Source organism: Callorhinchus milii, unplaced genomic scaffold (genome assembly GCF_018977255.1).
Source record: "Callorhinchus milii isolate IMCB2004 unplaced genomic scaffold, IMCB_Cmil_1.0 Scaffold4, whole genome shotgun sequence".
NCBI classification, from domain to species: Eukaryota; Metazoa; Chordata; class Chondrichthyes; order Chimaeriformes; family Callorhinchidae; genus Callorhinchus; species Callorhinchus milii.
This window is the reverse complement of record NW_024704745.1, coordinates 9,237,376-9,259,627: the sequence shown is the minus strand read 5'-3', so window position 1 is coordinate 9,259,627 and position 22,252 is coordinate 9,237,376. Positions and strand designations below refer to the sequence as shown.

Below are 22,252 nucleotides of genomic sequence, written 5' to 3'. Positions count from 1 at the left end.
GCTGCACTGTATTGGTGTGTCAGCTTAGACGAGTTGAGTTAACAATAAATATGGAAAACCAGCAGTACATTGAAAACATATTTGAATTTAGTTTCTTTCACTTGAATATTATTTTCCCCACATCTTCTTCACATTGACACCCACTGGGCACTTGGCTCGTTGCATCTCCTTGCAAGTGGCAGTGACAGAATTGGTTGCTTGCCAGCGAGGGAGTAACACACACATTAAAAGTCTCCCTGGTATCACAACGCAAACCGAGAGTTAAAGATCAATTGTCAACTTTAAACTGGAAAACAAACCAAAGAGGAAATTACAAAGAGCTAGAAATATTTTTTAAAAATCTTGAACCTCGTTTTTTCTATTAGTGAACCCTTGCATACTGGAACTTGACCAGTTGCTGCAGATGGTATTGGGAAGAACAAGTAAATTCTCTAATCCCCAAAATCCATCCAAAACTATGAAAGAATTGTGAGTGTCGGAAATTTGTTCAAGCCTCCGATGCTAGATGGGAATTATTATTTGCCGTATAGCTCTGTTGGTAGCACTCTCATCTCTCGAGTCAGAAGGCTGTGGGTTCAAGCCCCATGTCAGGTGTCTGAATTTCCACAGTCTAGGCTGACATTCAAGTGCAATGCTGGGTGTGTGCTGCATTGTTGGTGGCACCATCCTTTAGATGAGATATGGAATTGAGGTCCCCTCTGTCTGTTCAAGGCTTTAAAGATGCCGCATTTGTCAAAGATACTGTCACTACTCTTTGCAGTAAAATCCCGTGAAACACTTTGAGATGTCCTCCTGAAGTGAAAGGAGTTGTACAAAATGAAAGGAATATTAACTTACTAAAACAAACTTTTTTTAGTGGGAAATAAGTCAGAAAGTATGAAAACATAATTACTCCATTTGTTATAATGAATTCAATATGTCAGGGTTTTGATTCTTAACTAAACTAATCTGTTTGGCAAAATCTCCATACAGAGCACAGCAGGGAGGAATACAAATATCACCATAATCAGATATCTCTCCTGTCTAGCTTAATGCTGGCTTCAGAGTAGAGCTGCTTAACTGCAAACATAAAGCATTTCAGTTTCCAGTCTTGGCTTTGACATTCGGTGTATCTACTCACACTTTCCATTCATTCTGTATGTGGCCTCTTGATTAAGTGTGACAATGTCATTCAAAAACTGGGATTACACGAAAATGTATTTAATAACCGTAATTACATAGTAACTGAAAGGCTTTGCAAACTTCCCAGCTGAATGGAAGAGTTGGTCTGTGTTCAGAAACTATGTGAAATGCATACATTACTCAGTAATGTACACTTAAAACAAATTCCCCACCTAAAAGAGGGTTTCCCTGGCAACGTCTGCCCCAGATCAGCTGGGAGTTCTGTGGTGACACAGGACAAAATCCTTTTTTTAAAAAAAAAACTGCAATACTCTCCCAATTAACACTCAGTCAAGTAGGTTCACATCAAGACCTTGATTAAATATGAATGACACAAGACTACAAAGAGTAATAAGTTGAAAGAGAGCTTACAAAATCAACAATGTATCACCTTAGCTCAGTGCCAGTCTAGTCTTTTGGACGAAAACTTTAAACCAAGGTCCCATCTGCCTGCCCCTTCACGTGGATGTTAAGGATCTCACAGCATTATTCAAAAGGAGAGGGAGTTTCTCCCAGTGGCCTGGATAACAGTCCTCCAGATAGAATTAGACATTCACTCCATGGCTGTTTGTGGGAAATAGCTGTGTGAAAATTGACCTAATACACAGTCTCCTACACTTTACAGTATATCCTGGGCTATGAGATTTCCTCCTGATGTAACAGGTGCTATATGAAATGCACCAATTATTATCATTGCACTAACTGAATCAGTCCATTGCTGCAAGATTTTTTAATTAATTACATTTTAATAATTCTTAAAATATATTTTTAATTTTGCCCATAAAATATAGTCAATTCACTTTACAGCATATTCTGTGAAGCACTTAAGACGTCCCAAAGACATGATAAGGCGTTATCTCAAATAAAAGGATTATTATTATAAATGAACCCTGTGAGAAGCAGAGCAGTGCTCATTAAATAATTTGAAATGCATGAATCCCTGAACCCACACACTACTACAGGTACAATTATGTGTATTTTGGTAAACTATTTTAAAGTAAATGTCTTCACCCTTTTATTTGGCTTGAAGCTTTTATGGAATTAAGGCATTTTACAAATTCTATTTTTCTCAATTTGATTCAAATCAGCTTTAAAAATGAACACAGTAAAATTTTCTGCAGATGGTTTATCGTACAATAAACAGCCCATGAAGTTTTTGACGATGGCAAATGGATTTGTAATATAATCTGCTGCTGGAGGTGCCTGGTAGCTACTGGTGCCAATACTGATCCCTGTCAAGCCAATGGAAGAATGGACTATTTAGAGGCTAAGATAAAGGTAACATTTGTTGACTTAAACATTGGGGTTGAAGAAGCATTCATTGGGAAATCAGCAGCATAAATCGGATGTTGGCTTGGGGTCACAGAGTCACATCCAGCAAAGTATAGTCGCTGGGCATTTAACAGTATTGCTCGGGATTTTAACAGAATTTGCCAGAATCTGCTCATTGTTCCCTTGATGTTGGATTAACTTTTAACAACAGCTGTTGGTATCCTCAGCTAACACAGAGTATACAGCTGACCCAGCACTGTCGTTGTTTCTTGCCTCTGAGCATTGGCATTTAAAGTTGTCTCGGGTCTCTCACCACTCAGCAAGTTTGCAAAGAGACAAAGGAGGCTGTAAATAAAAACACATGCAAGAAAGTGATGTTTCTCGCATTACACACGTGGAGGCAGGTAAAATGCAAGTGGCTAGGAGGGTCGAACTTGCTTTCAAAAGCTCCTCTTTGTCATGCATTTTGTACTCAACCCTTAGGATAAGACTGTCTTTTGTTGGAGTCTTTTGGCACCTGACGTGCAGAGCTACTGGATCTGGGATTTTCTTATGCTTCACAAACCCGTGGAATGTAGTAACAGAATCCAGGTTATTGTGCTGTTGTTCGCTCACTGGCTTCAAGCACAAGAACCTCAACTTTAAAGAAGCTTCATCGGGCAGAATACATTGAACGGACAAATTTATTGAAAGAACAAGTGCACTCTCAAATGTTAAATGCAACTAATTTTGAGAGGGGTGGGTGAGAGTGGGGGTGGGGGGGAGTGTTGAATACATGTGTTCAGAAAAAGCCAACAACTCTTATACAGTGTTCAGCCCACAGTTTAAATATGAGGCAAACCCAGGTTAAGTTTAACATGGGTTCAGTTGCACAATAAGGCTCTCTTCTGTACTATGATTAGCCTGGTCCCCAACTTCAGAACAGCCTCTGCTTAAAACAATACAACAACATTACATTTGTATAGCGCCTTTCATGTCGGGAGCACGTCCCAAGGCGCTGCATAGTAATTCTTGCATTTGAAATAGCGCCTTATCACATCTTCAATGTTTCAAAGTGCTTCACAGAATATACTGTAAAGTGAATTGACTGTATATTTTGTCGGTGAAATGCAACAGCCAATTGCACACAGCAATGTCCCACAAATAGTAGTGGATCAAGTGACGAAATGATTATTATCATTTAAAACATTTTTTTTTAATGGATCATTACCCCCAGAAAAGTAATTTGCCAATCAACTAACAACCAGATTCTTACTTACTGATAGGTAAACAGGCCTGTGGAGTAGGGAAACTTGCCCAGAGTTTCACCCTGATCGGGAATCGAACCCAGCTCCTCTTGCTTGCGAGGCAAGTGCTCTAACCACTGAGCTACACTGATTGGAGTAATGTAAATGTAAATAAAAATATATTTTTTATAAAAATATAAACAAAAATATAATTTTTATTTACAAATATGATTTTTATTTAAATTTTTCACCCCAGCCATCCTTAAGACTGATCTCTTGAATTAATTTTGTTATTTAGGCATGCGTTTTGTGGGGAACCCACATTGACTAGGCTCTCAACCGAAGCATATAAATAGGCTTTGCTTAAGAGTTGGTTCAACTGGGTTGAATTGGAATCCAGATACCAGAGGTAAAAGAGCAGTGTGCTGGCCCAAAACCTGAACTGTAAGAGTTGAAGGTTTTTCTCAAGTGAAATGACTAATGATATTTGGGGCACTGTCCTGTCAAACAGTCCCGAGATCAAACTGATCATTCACTTTGTGGCTATTTGTGGTACATTGCTGGGCATAAATTGGCTGCTGGTTTTGCCTTAAAAATATACAGTCACTGCGCTTTACAGTAATTCCCATGAAGCGCTGAGGCATCTTCCTGACGTGAAAGGTGCAATATCAAATGCTAGGATTATCAGCATTATTATTTTTATTACTGCAGTATTAGGATTCAGTCCATGCCTACACCTTTTACAATTTTGAATGCTTTAATAAGATCTCCCATGAGGCTTCCATTCTCTGGTGTGAACATTTCCTTCTACCTTAGCTTCTCCTCGTGACTTAGATGCCTAATTCGAGCCGTAGGTTGCTGCCCTTGCACTCTCTCCAATACCAAGACGTTCCTGCCATAATACGGCAACCAGAACTGTAGCAGACGTGTCACATTTTTGCAGCATGTGAACTGCAGCTTTCCACAGTCCTGCCATTCTTTACCTTAATGTTTTAGTAACGTGATTAGTAGAGGGGGAAACCAAAGCACACTCTGGAAAAATCTTTCACCCACATAAACACAGACATGCACACCGTTGTCTAAATAAACATCCGTGACTGAAAATGAAAAAGACTCACAATAAAAAGACAGTTTATTCTGTTCGTTTAATAAATACAATCCGTCAAACAGGAAAACAGCATTCTGTAATACAGTAACTGGCACTAGAAAGTTCACATGGGAACTGTTTAACCTTACTGTCGATTCATCCCATTTCAGGAAATACATTTTTCCGTTTAATTAACGGAACAGATCCCTTTTAAAACCTGGGCAAACATACATTTTGCAGCTATTTGAACCATTCTGTTCTACATTAAGTTTTAAAAATGTTCTATTAAGGAGTTAGGAATCAAGAGGGCAATGAGTGGCCTCAGTGACCTGGGTTCCAAGCCAGCCCATGATGATGAAATTAAAGTCTGCCCTTCCCTTGTGCTGGCTGACAGAGCTGCACATGTAATGAAGTTAAACTATCTCTGTGGGTGAGATCCCAGTGGATGGAGCACACAAAAAATAAAGGCTCATGATTTGACTCGTATTGATACAAAATTGGAATCGAAACAGATGTTCTGAAAATATTTTATATTTTTGCATTATTATGCTAAAGAAAACATGGTTTGATGCTAATTAAAGATGCTCAGAGTTTCAAAATACCACTTTTAACTATCTAATAGAATATCAGAAGTAACATCATAGGCTTGGAGTATAATTTATTACAGTGCATATCACACAGCACAATTCTTTGGATTAGACAAAATGTACAGTATATTCTGTAAAGCGCTTTGAGATGTCTCGAAGACGTGATAAGGCCCTATATCAAACACAAGGATTATTATTATTATCTACTGCATATTGGATAGTTTTTGCTTTCTAATATTCCATATGTCTAGAGTTGAAACCTATTGCGTAATGACCCCAAGGGTATCTAGAGGCTTGGGATTTGTTCAATATGCTTTGAGATAGAAGAGGTTTAGGAAAGCCACCTATATAACACAACCTTGTAGAGATTATTGCTAGAGTTTACTATTAATCATCCTATTAATCAATTGTACCTTACATTTTTGGCCCCTGAATGGACAGTATATCTGTTGTCATATCTCCTTCCAGGCTCCTGATATTGGGTGGAATCAATCTCCTTATACTTCTCTTCTAATATTGAGCTAACAACAAATAGCTTGTCACATTTTTAACCAGAGAGGATGACATGGGTGATTCATCCACGGAGATATAATCGGAATCTGGGAGATCATTTCGAACTATCAATGAAAACCGTGCAGAATATTAGAAAGCAACATAATTTTTTGTATACTTGGGAGTATATGTTATTGCAGTGTATATTTCATAGCATAATTCTTCAGATGAGACGCTAAACCAATATCTCGTCTGCTTCTTCAGTTGGACGTTAAAGACCCCATGGCACTACTCATAAATAGGAAGGGGTTTCTCCTAGTTTCCTGGCTAGCAATCCATTCGTTTCATGGCTGTTTCTGGGAAATTGCTGTGCACAAATTGGGCTGCCGTGTTCACCTACAAATGCACAGTCACTGCACTTCACAGTAAATTCTGTGCAGCGCTTTGGGACGTCCTCCTGATGTGAATAGTGCCAAACTAAATGCGAGGATTATTATTATTACAAATACAACAGGACATTTGCTTTTATAAAACTATTTATTTGACCAGATTAGGCAGAGACAGGCACTTGTTCTTTATTTACGCCTTTTCCCTTCTTCGATTACATCTAGTCTTTGCAAACAAGTCTTTTGTTAAACTCGCTTCTTTTTGTGGCTGTTCCAACAATGGTCATCCGTATGATCCCTGAGATTTGATGGGATTCCTCTAACTTTAGAACCATTGTTAACTTTCTCTGTAATAACACCCTTCAATGTTGCCATTGTGATTTGTTTTTTGCCCAGAAATAAATCATTGTATTTAATGGACTATTTTATGAGTGTTCCAAGTGAGACACTGGAAATCTTTGGTTTCTGCTTTTTGTCTGCTGCCAATGCAATGTGTGTGCGTTTAAAACAAAAGTCCCTGATTCTCTCAGGCCAAAGAGCTCACTCTGGTACTAAAGTTAAGCCTGTTGAATCCACTTAACAATTAGATTGAAATCTTACCTCTCCGTTGGTGGAAACATTGATCTACCTGCACAATGTTTTGTACCATCATGGGGGACAATAGAGCGGGCAATGGCGAACATATTTTCCTTCACAAAATGAGCCAAAAACAATTTTCCCATGCATTATATCTATCTATAGCGAAGACAATTCCCTACCTTGTTTTGACAGCACAGAGAGAGCTTTGATTTTGCATTTGGCTCTGCTGTCCCTACCCTGGGAGCGCTTAATGCTGGCATGAGGATTGCAGAATGTCAAAACACTGCATAATCCAAGTGTTTGATCAGGCTCCTGTCCCAGTTGTAGGGACAGAAGAAAGAGAGGTGTAAAACAGTTTGAAGAATGAACTAGCCGAGGTAGACTGGAAGGTAAAATTGGCCCAAACAAAGATGTTGAGCAACAATGGAAGATTTTTAAGCATGATATAGAAATATATTTAATTAATAAATCAGGAAAAATTAACTAATAATGGGATGTCATGGATGAATAAGGAGGTGAATGCAAAACTGAAGCTGAGCAAAAACGCATTTGAAAAGTTCAGACTAGTTAACTCTAGTCAGGAGAGGTAAACAGAAAACTTAGGAAAGAGGTTAAAAGATGATTAGGAAGACAAAGAGGAACCATCAGGAAAACATAGCAAAAAGTATAAAAAGATACAGCAAAGTGTTTTATGGGTATATTATCAATCAAAGGATGGTTAAAGTAGGGATAGGGGAGAATATTAATAATAATAATAATAATCATAATAATAATCCTTGCATTTGATGTAGCAACTTATCATGTCATTGAGATGTCTCAAAGCGCTTCACAGAATATACTGTAAGTGGATTGACTGTATTTTGTGGGCGAAACGTGGCAGTAGTGTCCCACAAATAGTCATGGATTGAGTGACCACATTTTTATTTTATTTTTTTGGAGGGATTACTAGCTCCGGAAAGTGATCCGCCAATTGACTAACGACACGGTTCCGACTTACTGCTAGGTAAACAGAGGCCTGTGGAGTAAGGAAACTTGCCTTATATTTTGCCCTGCCGGGATATTAAGGGGAAAGGTTACAGCAGATAATAAGGAAATGGCGGAAATACTAAATGAATATATTGCCTCAATTTTCACAAGGGAAAATGGTAAAGAAAATTCTGTAAGAACAGAGGGAGCAGGGTATAATATCACAACAGTTAAGATAGGAAGAAGGGAAGCATTAAATACATTACACAAGCTTAACGAGACCTAGATGGACTGTACCCAAAGATCCTTCGAGAAGCGAGGGAGTAGATAGCTGAGGCTCTAGTATATATATTCAAGAACTCTGAAGAGAAAGCAATCGTGCCAGAGGACTGGAAAATGTCATACCCATTTTGAAGGAAAGGTAGAGCTAATCTAGGAACTACAGGCCAGTCATCGTAACGTAGGTTGTGGGAACGGTATTAGAATCTATAATTAGAGATGAAGCAATTAGCCATAATAATAATCATTGCAATTGATATATTTCCTTATCACGTCATTGAGAAGTCTCAAAGAGGTTCATGGAATATACTGTAAAAAGTGAATTGATTGTGTATTTTGTGGGCGAAATGCGGCTACCAATTGCACACAGCAGTGTCCCACAAACAGTCGTGGATTGAATGACCAAATCTTTTTTAGATGGGAACCAAAATGTGCCTGCATGTCTCAGGGTGCTGAGGGTTGCGTTATGTATGTTTGGGGATGAGTTTTGTAGGATTACTGGGCTCAATAATTGACACGCCAAATTTTATCAAGGGTCAACTATTGGTAGTTGTATTCAATAATGGCATTTAACATTTTCATTTTAGATGATATTAAACCGAGGTTTAAAAGAACAATCCAAACTGCAGATACTTATGCAAATCTGATTCAAAGAAAATTCCTGCCAGATTGCCAATGTTACACAATGTTGCGTCTAAAACAATTGTCATTGATGTTTGTCAGGGAATATGGATCTCAACCCTCAAAGAGCTTCTGCAGTTTAGTTCCACTTTAGAACAATGGTCACATCAATTCCCACAGCTTAGCATTGTTTCCATTTTTAAAATGTTTGTGGTCTTTTGTTGGGGCACGTTTATATCTCCGTGTAGTAGTCCAACTTCTTTGCTTCAAATATTTGCAGTAGGGAAGAAATGTGAGGGTCAAATGGGTTCACGGTATTATTTACTATTCCCTAGCTGACATTATTATATCTCTGTAAGAGCTTTCAAGTTCGCATGCCCTTCTTAAGCAGAGAATTTCACATATTCATTAAATACTGCTTGTGCATTCGAGTTCTATCAATCTGCCAATCGNTTTTTTTGCCTTCCTGTTGTTTTCTCTAATGCAAATGGCCATGAGGTTTTGTGGTTAGGAACTGTTCTTCTGTGGCCTGAAGTGTAGTAAAGAAAGCTCTGGTCACTGCATGAAAAAGTTTGTAATGCTTCTGGAGTTTCACCTACTGTTCAGAGCTACTATACTGGAGATTGCCGGGACTGGTAGAAGCTTGGCGATGCAGGAGTAGCATTAAGAGGCACAGCCGGAGAACATGAACTCTGAATGGACTGTGCGTGTGATCGAGCTGCTAGAATACTGGTTCCCGGGCAAGGTTCTGTGCTCCAGCCTTGGGAAACTCTTGTTTCGTTGTTAGGTGTCACAGCCATGTTCAGCTCCCTAACTAGGCTCTCAGGGACCCCCACCCCTCACATACCAGGTTATGTTTACCTCTGGCACTTCCTTCTTGATGGACTACTCCGTGCACCTCTCAGGAAATATCTGAGTGCAGCTCAACTGGCCCTAGAAGAAGGCGGGTGGGTTGGTAACCAGAGAAGACAGATGTAAGATATTGGCTAAAGAACCAGAGAGGAGGAGTTTTTTTTTTAACCAGTGAGTTGGTACGATCTGGAATGCACTGCCTGAAAGGGTGGTGGAGACAGATTTAATAATAACTTTCAAAAGGGAATTGGATAGGTACTTGAAAAGAAAAAAATTGTAAGGCTATGGGGAAAGTAGGCAGGTGCTGCCGACGAGTTGGGAGAGGGGCAAGAGGGGGCTCGGAGGTGCTGCTCAGAGGATTGGCTGTGGTCTTCCTCAGGGCTCGAGGTTTCCCCTCCCATTTCCCCTTAAAGAAATGACCGTAGATAGATGGAATTATTTAAGGAATCATTACCTGCGGAAAGCGATCCGCCAACCAACTAACAACTGGGTTCCTACTTACTGCTAGGTACACCCAGGCATGTGGAGTAAGGAAGCTTACCCAACATGTTGCCCTGCCGGGAATTGAACGCAGGTCCTTTGCTTGCGAGGGAAGGGCTCTAACCACTAAGCTACAGGACTCCCAGTCAAACCGTCCCAGATTCCAACAGATGACCATAATTGTTTAACAGTTACTGCTGTGGAAAGTGAAGAAGGGAAGTTGTTTCTCTTCAAATAATAAAGTGTAAGCAATAAATGCTGTAGCTCATGAAACATACTGATTGAAACCATAAAATGACCACAAAAACTTAACCCGATCAATTGGCCTGATTGCACTTGTCAGAACTCTACAACAACATCAAGATTACATTTGTATAGCGCCTTTCACGTCGGGAGGACATCCCAAAGCGCTGACTCTAGGCTTGAAGCTGCAGTCAATATAACAAGTAGTTTAAAAAAATTAGGCTGTATCGGCACTTAGTCCAGCGGTGTTTTCATGATGGAGTGAAAATTGACATTTCTCTCTAGAAAACACTGGCTGTACAGTGCTGGTGCAGTTAATCACCACTTTCTAACAGATCCCTGTAAAAGCCTAAACATCGCCCACAGTGCAATATAATATTACTTCCATAGCTGCCAAGCTTGTCAAGGTGTCAGTACAGCGGGGCAGAATATTCGCAGACGATGCCAAGGTTTTAGAAAATAACCGCCCTGGGATAGAAAGATTATAGTGATCATTTGGCAAACTGAGTTCTTCATTCCGCTAGGCTGGAAACAGAATTCAACATTTAAGCAATGCACGGCAAAACCGTTGTAACACCCCCACCCTGCCCTCACCTCCCTCAGTTCAGCGTGGGTTTGCTTATAGTGAGGTTGGGTCCACGTGGACTCGCAATACCCATAAGGACGGTCTCCAGCTCTGACCAGGCAACTAAGAACGGCCGAATTCTGGGCCGTCAAGTTGCCAAGGGACATTACGTCCTGTGCGCAAGAACTTTCACTGGTACCACTTCCTGAATGCTGCCGTGTGCATTGTGCACAGGAAGCGATGCTATTGTCACTTGCTGCACGCTGTGAATGTACACTATGTGCAGGAAGTGCCCCTAACATCAATGAGGTGACGTCTTGAGATTGCACACGTGCACAGGAAGGAGGAAGTGAGGTTAGGAGAATTTGACGTGCAGGTAGTGACGTCAACAGTGGCCTGACGACACAGAAGTCCCACATTTTTTTCGTCCCTTCTTTATAATACGGGGCCCACTAACTGGGTTCTAACAGTGTGTCCCTGTATTAGGGTTAAACCTGTCGTGTTATAATTGACAAGAGCATCCAAGGTGTTGTCAAATGTCTGTAGCTGCCTGCAGTTACTTGCTGGCATCTGAGAGCTTGGACCCAGCTGTCTGATGGGCGTGACCCCCTGACTTTTTCGAAATAGTTGTGCCAAGCCTGACATTCTCAATAGGCATAACCATTTTGACAAAGTTGGAGAGTTGGGGGGGGGGGGGGGGGGTGGGCAAAGGTGGGGAGTGGGCACGCACGACAGACAGCAACCAATTTTCATCCCATCATGCAATCACTGTCTGATTGAGTATTACTGGTTATTAATTATTACTTGTTATATGTTGCAAAGAGTGACACAGAATGGAAAGAGCTCGTTCAAGGTCCGTACCCATGTTTATACTCCATTTGAGCCCCCTCCCCTCCTAAGTCCCCTCTCTTGTATCTCACCATTCCCTTTCCCTCATTTGTATATTCACAGCAGCACCAAAACCTACGCTGACATTTCTGACAAGTGTTATTATTTCCCTATGCTGTTGGTCGTAATTTGGTTCATCGGTAAGTTTCATGAGCTAATTGGTCTGTGTACCTTTTTTTTACAAAACCTCCTTCTTTACTTTTTATAGCAGTAATTTCTGTTAAACAGCGAATCCATTATTTTGCCCTAAAAGGAATGATTTCTCCAAAGAAACTGGCCCGAGTCCTTGTATGCAATTTTTTTGGGTTCTGCTAGAAAAAGAGAGCTCATAAAGTTTATAATAGCCCTAGGAGGTATTTAGTTCAATTTCGAGAGTATAGTTTCAAGGCAGTTTCCAAGCGTCACACATCTGGCATGAGATTCAAGCATTTTTGTACAGTGCACTCCATTCACACAGATGGGCAAAATTCAAGACTTGCGAATCGCAGTCCTTGGAACTCTGTGTTTCTGACATGAATCGTGAGAGTTTTACACTACACCTCTATTCAATTTAGAGCCGAGGGAAAAGCTAAGGAAATGCGCTCTCACCGAAAACCAAGCGAGTTTTAGGAATAATAATAAAATAAGCCTTGTGTTTGATATAGAGCCTTATCACGCCATCGAGCCTTCATAAAACACTTCACAGGATATTACTGCAAAGTGTACACACGGTGCACTTTGCAGAAGAACACAGCAGCAAATTTGCGCAGTGCAACGGTCCATGAAATGAGCGATCAATTTTATCTGGGAAATTGTTGGCCATGGCACCGGGAGAAACTACCTTCTCTTTTCGAATAGCGCCGTGAGATCTTTAATGTCCACCTGAACAGGCGGGCAGAACCTGTTTAATTTTACATCTGAAGGACGGTAACCTCTGACAATGCAGCACACCCCCAGCATTGTACAAGAGTGTGGAATGTTATAATATTATTATACATTGGAACTCCTTGTAAATCAGTCCAAGTAGCCAGCCTGGCTTAGCGGGTAACACTCTCGTCTGTGGGTCAGAAGGTTGTGGGCTCACATCTGGAGTTTGAGCTCACCCCCTAGGCTGACACTCTAGTTCAGTGCTGGGGAGTGCCTCACTGTTGGAGGTTCTCTCCTTGGGATGAGATGCCGACTGCCTTGTGGAGTGAACAAAGATTTTGTGGCACGAGGCAAAAACAGTTTCTTGCCTTGTCTTGGGCAACAATCCCCAGAGGAAACGCTGTTTGCTTTACAAATGTAATTTTGTTGTTGTTGTTGTTGTTTGTGGGACATTGCTGTTTACAAATCGACGTTATAAGAATTTTATCAAATGCAAAGGTGAATATATTTTTTAATTTTGAAAATGCAAGGATCGTTATATGTCTAGATTCTAAGATGCAAGCTAACAGCAGCTGTCGGTTTTAATAAGGGTTTCGCAGGGAATGAGATGTTCCTCCTGATTTGTTGAAATGACTACAGAACAATTCTGACACAGTATTTGTGATTTATTTTAAACCTGGGCTCTGCGTCAGACAATCGAAATACAATAACTAGAGTGTTTGCTCGGTGCTCACAATCTAATGACAAACCTGCATCAAATGAAGAAAATAAAAAAAATCTTTAGCATTCCTCAGCTAGAATCTGGAAGTAGGAAAATCTGAATCATGCCAATTTTTTTTATTTTGTTTTGGTCAGCGGGTGTCTGACAATGCGGAAACCCACCACCACGCTTAAGGGTATCCAAACCAATTTGAGATTTCCATGCATCCCACCTACACATGCAAATCCCGGAGTTAGATCGTTGGAATGGAATGCACAATTAAAGTAGCCAAAGGAATAATGAGAGCAGGAATAATACTAGAAAAGGCTGGGAATACAGTAAGCAGCAGATATGCTCACTGGATATACAGCCCACTTTCTGAGCAGGAAAATTGAAATTTGAACAGCAGAAGCTTAAATAGTGTTACGGCCGGCTCGACCACGAGACGCTCAAGATGTAGGGATCAGAGGCTTGCAAATTTGCACAGACTTAGCCTTGAAACCATTGTCTTCATTTGAGATTGTGGGGAACTGTAGCTCAGTGGTTAGAGCACTCGCCTCGCAAGCGAGGGACTTGGGTTCGATTCCTGGCAGGGCAAAACCTTGGGCAAAAGCTTCCTTACTCCACACCCATAATAATAATCTTCAAGNAAAAAAACAATAATAAATTGGTCATTTTCGATCCACGACTCTTTGTGGGACACTGCTGTGCGCAATTGGCTGCCACGTTTCGCCCACAAATATACAGTCAATTCACTTTACAGTATACTGTGTGAAGCGCTTTGAGACGTGTAGAAGACGTGATAAGGTGCTATATCAAATGCAAGTAGTGTTATTTATTATTATTATGGGGAACTTTAAAAGAAAAAATACATTTTAGTCTTAAGTTGCAAGCCAGTTTTCCGCAGCTGATAAATTTTATGATAATTGGTTTGACATTACTGCCACGAGAAATGTTGGGCCTTGATTTAGAATCCGATTGAATTTGGTAAATCAGTTTATTTTTGGCGGTAATTTTCCAGATACAATCAGCCATTCGCTTCACCTGTTTGTCAAACATTATTGCAAATTACCACAAATTGGCTGTCACATTCGCCCATAAAACACATAGACACTAATCTTGTGAAGCGCTTTGAGATGTCCTCCGGATGTGAAAGGCCCTGTATCAAATGTAAGAATTATTTCTGATCTAATTTGGACCAGTATAGCTTCAGAATCTGCACTCACTCCTGACACAATCTACCCATCCTCAAAAAATACACATCCACATGTGACAATGGGTTGTTCTCCTTTTTCATACCATTCAAGATCAATAATAATAATAATAATTACCCTCACATTCGATATAGCGCCAAATCACATTCAGCCATCTCAAAGTGCTTCATAGAATATACTGTGAACTTAACTGACTGTATATTTTGTGGGTGAAATGTGTTCAATTAACCTGCCATACAAGTCAATGTGAAGCAGGCAGGATACCTTCCCCCTGGTTAATGTCATTCCCGTCAATAAATCCTCTCATTCCTCGGATCAGTTGATTCACGTGCAACTTATTAAGTTTGTATTTTCAAGCTTTTTCACATGTATTTCTGGAAAAAGACAGACATCAGCCACCTTTCCTTTGTCCTTGGGAATTTTTTTCCCCAACCACTTTGGCTCACCACCTTTCTCCCTCTTCCTAAATACCTATCTCTTTGACCTCTGTATTCATTCACTCATTCATTCATTCATTCATTCATCTTGAAATGATTGAAAGGGGACCTGATATGAGTGTTTACGATTTGAGATAAAACAGGATAGGCTGTTTTCACTTACAGATGAGTCCAAAATAGTAGACATTTAAATATGACAGAACGCAGCAGAACTAAAAGTCAGAATGTGGAACTCAACTCTTGGAAGCTGTGGTCGAAGCAAAAGGGTATCAAGGAAACTAAACTTAACATACACAAGGGAGAAGGATATAGTGGTGCACAGGAGAGGGGATCAGGAATATAGACTGGCCTGGACTATTTAGCCAGAATGCCCTGTTTCCGTGCTGTGTGATTCTATGTGATTCCACTTATCTCTTGCTTGGTGATCATTGCTCCGCTCCCTATTGCTTTGGGACATTCTTTCACACGAAAAAGCAACATAATAGGCATTGTATAATATACATGTGTCACCAAGTTATTGCACAGGGGAATGTTCATCCCATCTTTACACATTCAAGATTGAGTGTGAAGGTAAAATTCCGGAGGTTTTAAAAAAAGCCAACATTTACCAATATATACCACAGTGATCCTGTGATTTGTTATATACAAATATATTTCTAAAATCCTCACAGCTGTGACATTTTTAAAAGGATCATTGAGGAGCAAACACCTTGTTTGTTTAGTATTTATAGTCATTTCACCAAAATCAAACCATTTATTTGAATATTGTCTGACAAGTTCAAATCAACCGCACAATACACTAACTTAAACAGGCGTTCTACACACAGGTTTCCTGCCATAAATAAAAAGATTGTTTTAAACAACAAAATAGTCATAACTTGATTACAACGTCACCTTCTTGAGATAATGTGATTGTGTCGGACATGACATTTAAGCATTTTGAGACTTCCTCCCAAGGCTACACAAAAGGGAAAATTGTAAAAATTGTATGGTATTGTTAGCTACTTTTCAAAGGGGTCATTGTTAACAAAAATAAATCAGTTACTATCACAGAGGCAAGTTATTGAAAGGAATGGAATTGACTGTCTCGGCACTTTGGCAGTTTCAACAAGGGCAGTTAGTATTTTCTGCCAACATTACAATACTATCCAAATAAATTTTACATTTATATAGCATTTTGCACATCGGGAGGATATCCCAAGGCGCTGGACAGTCCAGGGTTTGCACTCGAGCTGGGGATAGGGGGTGGGGTTGGGGGGGAGGCAGGGTAAGTTGGCCGAAAGCATGGTCAAAGGGGAAGTTCTTGACACAGACCATGAAGGAGGCAAAGAAAGGGGCGAGTCGAAGAGATTACAGGATGGAATTCCAAAGGGTAGGGGCAGATAGGCTGAAAGCCAGACCGCTGATGGTGGGACAGGGTACGTGAAGCAGGCTGGTGCCCGTTGAGCAGAGGGAGCAGGCGGGTTGGTAGCATTTGAACGTTGCATGGAGTCTGGGAATCGCGAGCAGCTTGTTCCATCCCTTTTGCAACTATTGCAAATTACACGCAATGCGGGTGTGGGGGGATGGGGGGAGAGATTAAATGCGGATTTCTCTTTCCGATGAAGCCTCTGGTTTCAATTTTTCCGCTGGAGAATTTCAGAGGAAATTAATATCTCGGGATACAGTGTATAGTTTGAGACACAACATTGTCAAGTGGAGTCCTGTAGCTCAGTGGTTAGAGCACTCGCTTTGCAAGTGAGAGACCTGAGTTCAATTCCAGGCAGAGGGCGAAACCTTGGGCAAGTTTCCTTACTCCACACACCTAATAATAAACCCTCCAAAACAAAACAATAATAAATTGATTATATTCAATCCATGACTGTTTGTGGGACACTGCTGTGCGCAATTGGCTGCGATGTTTCGTTCACAAAAATTTGGTCAATTCACTTAGGCATATTCTGTGAAGCGCTTTGAGACGTCTAGAAGACATGAAATGCTCTGTATCAAATGCAAGGATTATTATTATTATTAAGTGACTGCCAGGATGGTGGAAGGCGAACCAGTTGGATCCTGGTCTTCTTTCACCCAGCAAATTCTTATGTTCTTAAGAAAAGGAAAGGTGGATCTGATGGGGGAATTTATGCGACTACCGACCTGGTCACCAGAGGGAGCACTTTCACAGTAGCTCTGGCCATCGGAGGTTGGGAAAGGAGACAGATACTGCTGGGACCAAGCCCACCTTGTTGAAGCTGAAGCCCAGTATCTGTCCCAGAGAGGGATTGATTGTGACCATAGCGGAGCCTGCAGTACAGAGCGTTCTCAACTTGGCTGAAAGAGGCAGCGTAGCAGAGGATGTGAAGATAAGATCTAACGGCTTAGTTATGGAGCGAGGTGGGAAGCGGGAGTGGGTAACTAAAAGTATTAATAGTAGTAATAATAATAATCCTTGCATTTGATATAGCACCTTATTACTTCTTTGAGACGTCTTAAAGCGCTTCACAAAATTTACTGTAATGTGAATTGACCGTGTATTTTGTGGGCGAAACATGGTAGCCAATTTCACACAGCAATGTCCCACAAATAGTCGTAGATTGAGTGACCAAATAATAATTATTATTACTATTGATTTTTTGAAGGGATTATTACCCCTGGAAAAGCGATCCGCCAATCGACTAACAACCGGGTTCCTACTTACTGCTCGGTGAACAGTCTGGAGAAAACTTACCTAAGGTTTCGCCCTGCCCGGGAATCAAACCCAGGTCCTCTCATTTGCGAGGCGAGTGTTCTAACCATTAACGCTACAGGAGTCCGCAAACGAATATACTTTAAAGGTTCTTTGTGAAAAAGCCATGAAATAGGATTTTTCACCAGAGCGGGAATAAATCCTTCGCGAGAATCCTGTTCCATCGATAACTCACGACAACATGTGAAAAAAAGTCTGGCAATTCAACTCTACTTTATAGCTTTCACCTTGTCACTGCGAGCTGCTGGTGAGTATGAGTTCACACACTGCAGATGCTATGGCTTAGTCAGAAAATTCCTGAGGAAATTGACTCTTTCCCCCGCCAACCCCCCACCCACCCACCCACCCACCCATCCATCCATCCATCCCCAGAAGTACAGCTCAGGAGAGACCACACCAAAGTTTCAAATTCTGCACCTTCATAAAGGGCTTTTTGTTGAAACGCTTATCAAGAGGCAGCAAAGGGAGGGAAGGGGCTGGGAAGTGCGCGTTGAGAGGGGGGGGGGGGGGGGAGTGGGGTGGGGAAGAGAAAGGAGAAGGTTCTCCCAGACTAAATCGAAAAGTCCAAGGTTGCTGGACCTCGCTCGTGTCCAGGTCAAGTTTGCGGAGGACAAGTTCGCAGGGCTATGGGGAGAGAGCCAGTGGGTGTGTGTGTGGGGGGGGGGGAAGAGGGATTGAATTTGGATAGCTCTTTTCAAAGAGACACGATGTGTGCTGTGCAATTCTATTGCTGCTCAGTGTGGGGGGGGGGGAAGAAAGTGCCTGGTTTCTGGGGTTGTGTTGAGTTTGTGCACCAGTCAGAGCCGATAAGACACTGTCAGGGACAACCTTCCTCCCTGCGCAGCAGATGATAACACATGCAAACATCTGGATCGGAGGGCACAGGACCGACTAAAAACACACTGTTGCACAAATGCAGGATACACGGCAAAAAAAAACATTGCAAAAACCATAGTGAAGACAAGGCAGACAGACGCGCTGCACGGTTTTTGCCCACTATCTGCCTTGTGGTTTGGCTGCAGCACAAAGGCTTTCACGTGGACGTGAAACCAAGAGGTTCCCAACTCTTTATACCGCACTTCTCTCCCCCCATCTCTGAACTGGAATCATTCAACGCGTTTCCCAGATCTCAAGGAGATCTCTGTCGTGCGTCTGTCTCTGTCTGTCTGTCTGTCTGTCTGTCTGGGTGTGTGTCTGTGTCTGTTTCTGTCTGTGTGTCTGTCTGTGTGTCTATGTGTGTCTCTGTCTGTCTATGTGTCTCTCTGTCTGTCTGTCTGTGTGTGTGACTATGTGTGTCTCTGTCTGTCTGTGTGTGTGACTATGTGTATCTCTGTCTGTCTGTGTGTGTGACTATGTGTATCTCTGTCTGTCTGTGTGTGTGTCTGTGCGTGTCTCTGTCTGTCTGTCTGTCTGTCTGTCTATCTGTACGTCTGTCTGTCTGTGTGTGTGTGTGTGTGTGTGTGTGTGTCCATGTGTGCCTGTGTCTGTGTCTGTGTGTCTCTGTCTGTCGGTCTGTGTGGGTATCTCTGTGTGTGTGTGTGTGTGTGTGCAACAATCTGACAGATGCAGAGCCTGAGCTCAGTTGAAATGACACCACTTTTACCTTCGTTTAAGACAAGAAACAAACCGATCCGACACACACACACACACACCAACACACACACACCGCACGCAGGACCTCCCCTCCTGTTCTTTGGGGTGTGAAATCTTTACAGCTAAAGACAGAGAGGAAAAAGCAGAGCTGCAAAATATAGAACACCCCCAGAAAAAGCTCTAACCTGTGCACAAAGTCACCCACCTATATATATATATATACATATATATATATATATATATAATTTTTTTTTTGGGGGGGGGTGGGGGAGGATGGATGGTGGTGTGTGATGGTAAGATGCAGACAACAGCAACTCAGCAAAAATCAGATCAGGTTAATGTCAGCACAAGATGCCTTTTGCAAATGAGGTCTGTTTCTGTGTGTGTGTGTGTGTGTGTGTGTGCATCTGTGTGTGTGTGTGTGTGTGCATCTGTGTGTGTGTGTGCATCTGTGTGTGTGTGTGTGTAGTGTGTGTGTGTAACCAGGTGTGTGGGGGTTTTGGTGACTGGCTGTCCCCCCTGCCTTAAAAAAAAGCAGCTTGGAAAAGCAGTTGGGGATGTTTTTTTTTGTTGTTTTTTTTTTTTTTGGTGGCTTTAGCAGAACTTCTCTTACCTTGGGCTATGCGTGATGCGAGGAAAGATGTTCACTGGCCCTCAACACAGCAGCCGACTGGGGAAAAAATGTTCTCTGATCAGCCCCAGCCAAGCAAAGCCCTGTGTTGGCTTATATGTGTGAATGGGAGGAGCTGTTCACCAACAGGAGGTGAGCAGTCAAGAAGGCAGTCTGACAGGCACAGTGGTCGATGATAACCTCTGCTATTTTTTCTTTGGGGTGGGGTGGGGGGAGAGATTAAAGCAATGCAAGAGAAGGCAACTTGAGTTATTCCAGAAGCACTGTTATTCGCACAGACTGCTTTTTTTTTTCTCTCTCTCTCTCTCTCCCCTCCCTCCTGCACACTGCAACCAATTCAAAGCAGCCCCCACTACTTTTTTTTTTGACAGCTCTGGCTTCAGGAAGCAGCTGTGAGTTTTGCTTGTGTGTGTGTGTATGTGTGTGTGTGTGTGTGTATGTGTGTGTGTGTGTGTTTTTTTCTCTGTTTGCATAAGTAGAACTGGTTGGAAAGAAAACGACATTCTATTGAATGGAAATAAAATAAATGCGAAGGAAGTATTTCCAAAAAAACAACAGCAAAAGGAGGAGGCAGCATCAAGCCGGCCACGATTTCGGAATAAGAATCGATGGGAACGGCGGAGTTTTAACTGGAACATGCATTAATTAACCTATGGCTGCATTAACTAACGGGCATTTCTAATCATGACAATCCTTGCATTTGATATAGCGCCTTATCACGTCTTGGAGATGACTCAAAGCGCTTCACAGGATATGCTGCAAAGTGTATATTTTGTGGGCGAAACGTGGCAGCCAATTGCGCACAGCAGTTTAGGTTTCTCGCCGCCAGAACAGCAATTTCTTGCGATGTTCCAATGAAACAAACCACTTACATGGGAGGACGACTCAAAGCACTTCATAGCATATGCTGTAAAGTGTAGCGACTGTGTATTTTGTAGGCAAACGTGCAGCCAATCTGCGCAGACCAATGCCCCACAAACAGCCATGAAGTGAAGTGAAAAATTAACTTTACCTGGGGGATTGTCGGACAGGACACTGGGAGAAACCCACCTTCTTTTTTGAACAGTACCATATTTCGCCCACAAAAAATGCAGTCAATTCACTTTGCAGTATATTCTATGAAGTGCTTTTAGACGTCTCGAAGACGTGATAAGGCACTATATCAAATGCAAGAATTATTATTGTTATTATTTTTTGGATTGAATATTAATTCTAGTTTTTTTTGGAATCTCCACTTTTATTAGTTTTGAAAATATCCAGATGGTTTTCATCATCAAAAATCTGGAGAAATTTTCTGCTGGTTCTGATGGACGACTTGTTGTGGAACAGAATAAGAGGAGCCTGTAGAAAGCAAACCTTTATCCGTAGTGGTGCTTGAGTCAGCCTTTATCACGATCACCTTTCAGTGCAAGTGTCTGCGAGTCAGTATGTGCTGAAATGCTAAGATCATGACTATGCAGTGCCGAAAAGTATTATAAATAGTCACTGCATGAGTAATCTTTCCCCTTTATTGCAATCTATGTAGAAGGCACAATTTATTATATGCTACAGTATTTTATAAAAATAATAATGATTTAGTGCTGTATCAGGTTGTTGAAATGTCTCAAAGCCCTTCCCAGGATTTACTGTGTAGTGATTGTGCACTGGGGCAGCTAATTCTCATAGTACAATGCGCTACAAACAGCCATAGAATCATTGAACTTAACAGTGCAGAAGAAGGCCATTTGGCCCATCGTGTCTGTGCTGGGTTGAAGCGAATGTCTATAGAGAACATATAATGTATAAATATATAGAAGATACAAAATATCACTGTGTTCTAGCAGTTTTATTGGGGTCAAACTCCTAAAAATCATTAAGGGCCATTGGGGAAAGCTGCCTTGTTGGAGGCCTATGTCCAGGAGTTAAACCGAGTTCCTGTCTACCTACTACTTGAAAAGAGAAGGGATCCAACAATCCCCAAGATAAATTGGTCAGTCACTTCCTGGCTATTTGTAGGACAAGACTGTGCACATAGTGGCTGCTGCATTTGCCTACAAAATACCCAGTTACTGCATTTTACATTAAAATCCTGTGAAGCACATCCTCTTGATGTGAAGGTCGCTATATCAAATGCCAGGAATATTTTGTTATAAGGCTACATTTTCCATCTGTCATCTGATTTCATTTATCTCAGCAGATGTACTACACTTAAGGCATCTTTATTATTTGCTTGATCAAAAACTGATGATCTACATTTCCTTACATTACAGAAAGCATGAAATAAAACGAGAAGGACTTAATTCTTCAATTAGGTGATCTTTGCTGTTCTTTTAATGTTCTTCAAGGGGAGCAAAAAGGGTGATATCAATACTGATCAGAATTCAGAATGCATTTGACAGATATCACTTGACATGTCTCGAAGATGTGATAGTGCACTATATCA

At 41.3% G+C, this 22,252-nt stretch overlaps 1 protein-coding gene across 3 annotated transcripts in view; it reads right to left on the bottom strand.

Moving 5' to 3' along the window:
* col8a1a (collagen, type VIII, alpha 1a) overlaps positions 1-20,023 on the bottom strand; it is a 60,710-nt gene extending 40,687 nt beyond the window's left edge. For all 3 annotated transcript variants that reach the window (XM_042334452.1, XM_042334451.1, XM_042334453.1), the window contains exon 1: positions 19,813-20,023. The gene's annotated coding sequence lies outside the window, so the exon portion shown is untranslated. The remainder of the gene's footprint in view (positions 1-19,812) is intronic.
* Positions 20,024-22,252: the final 2,229 nt, after the last annotated feature.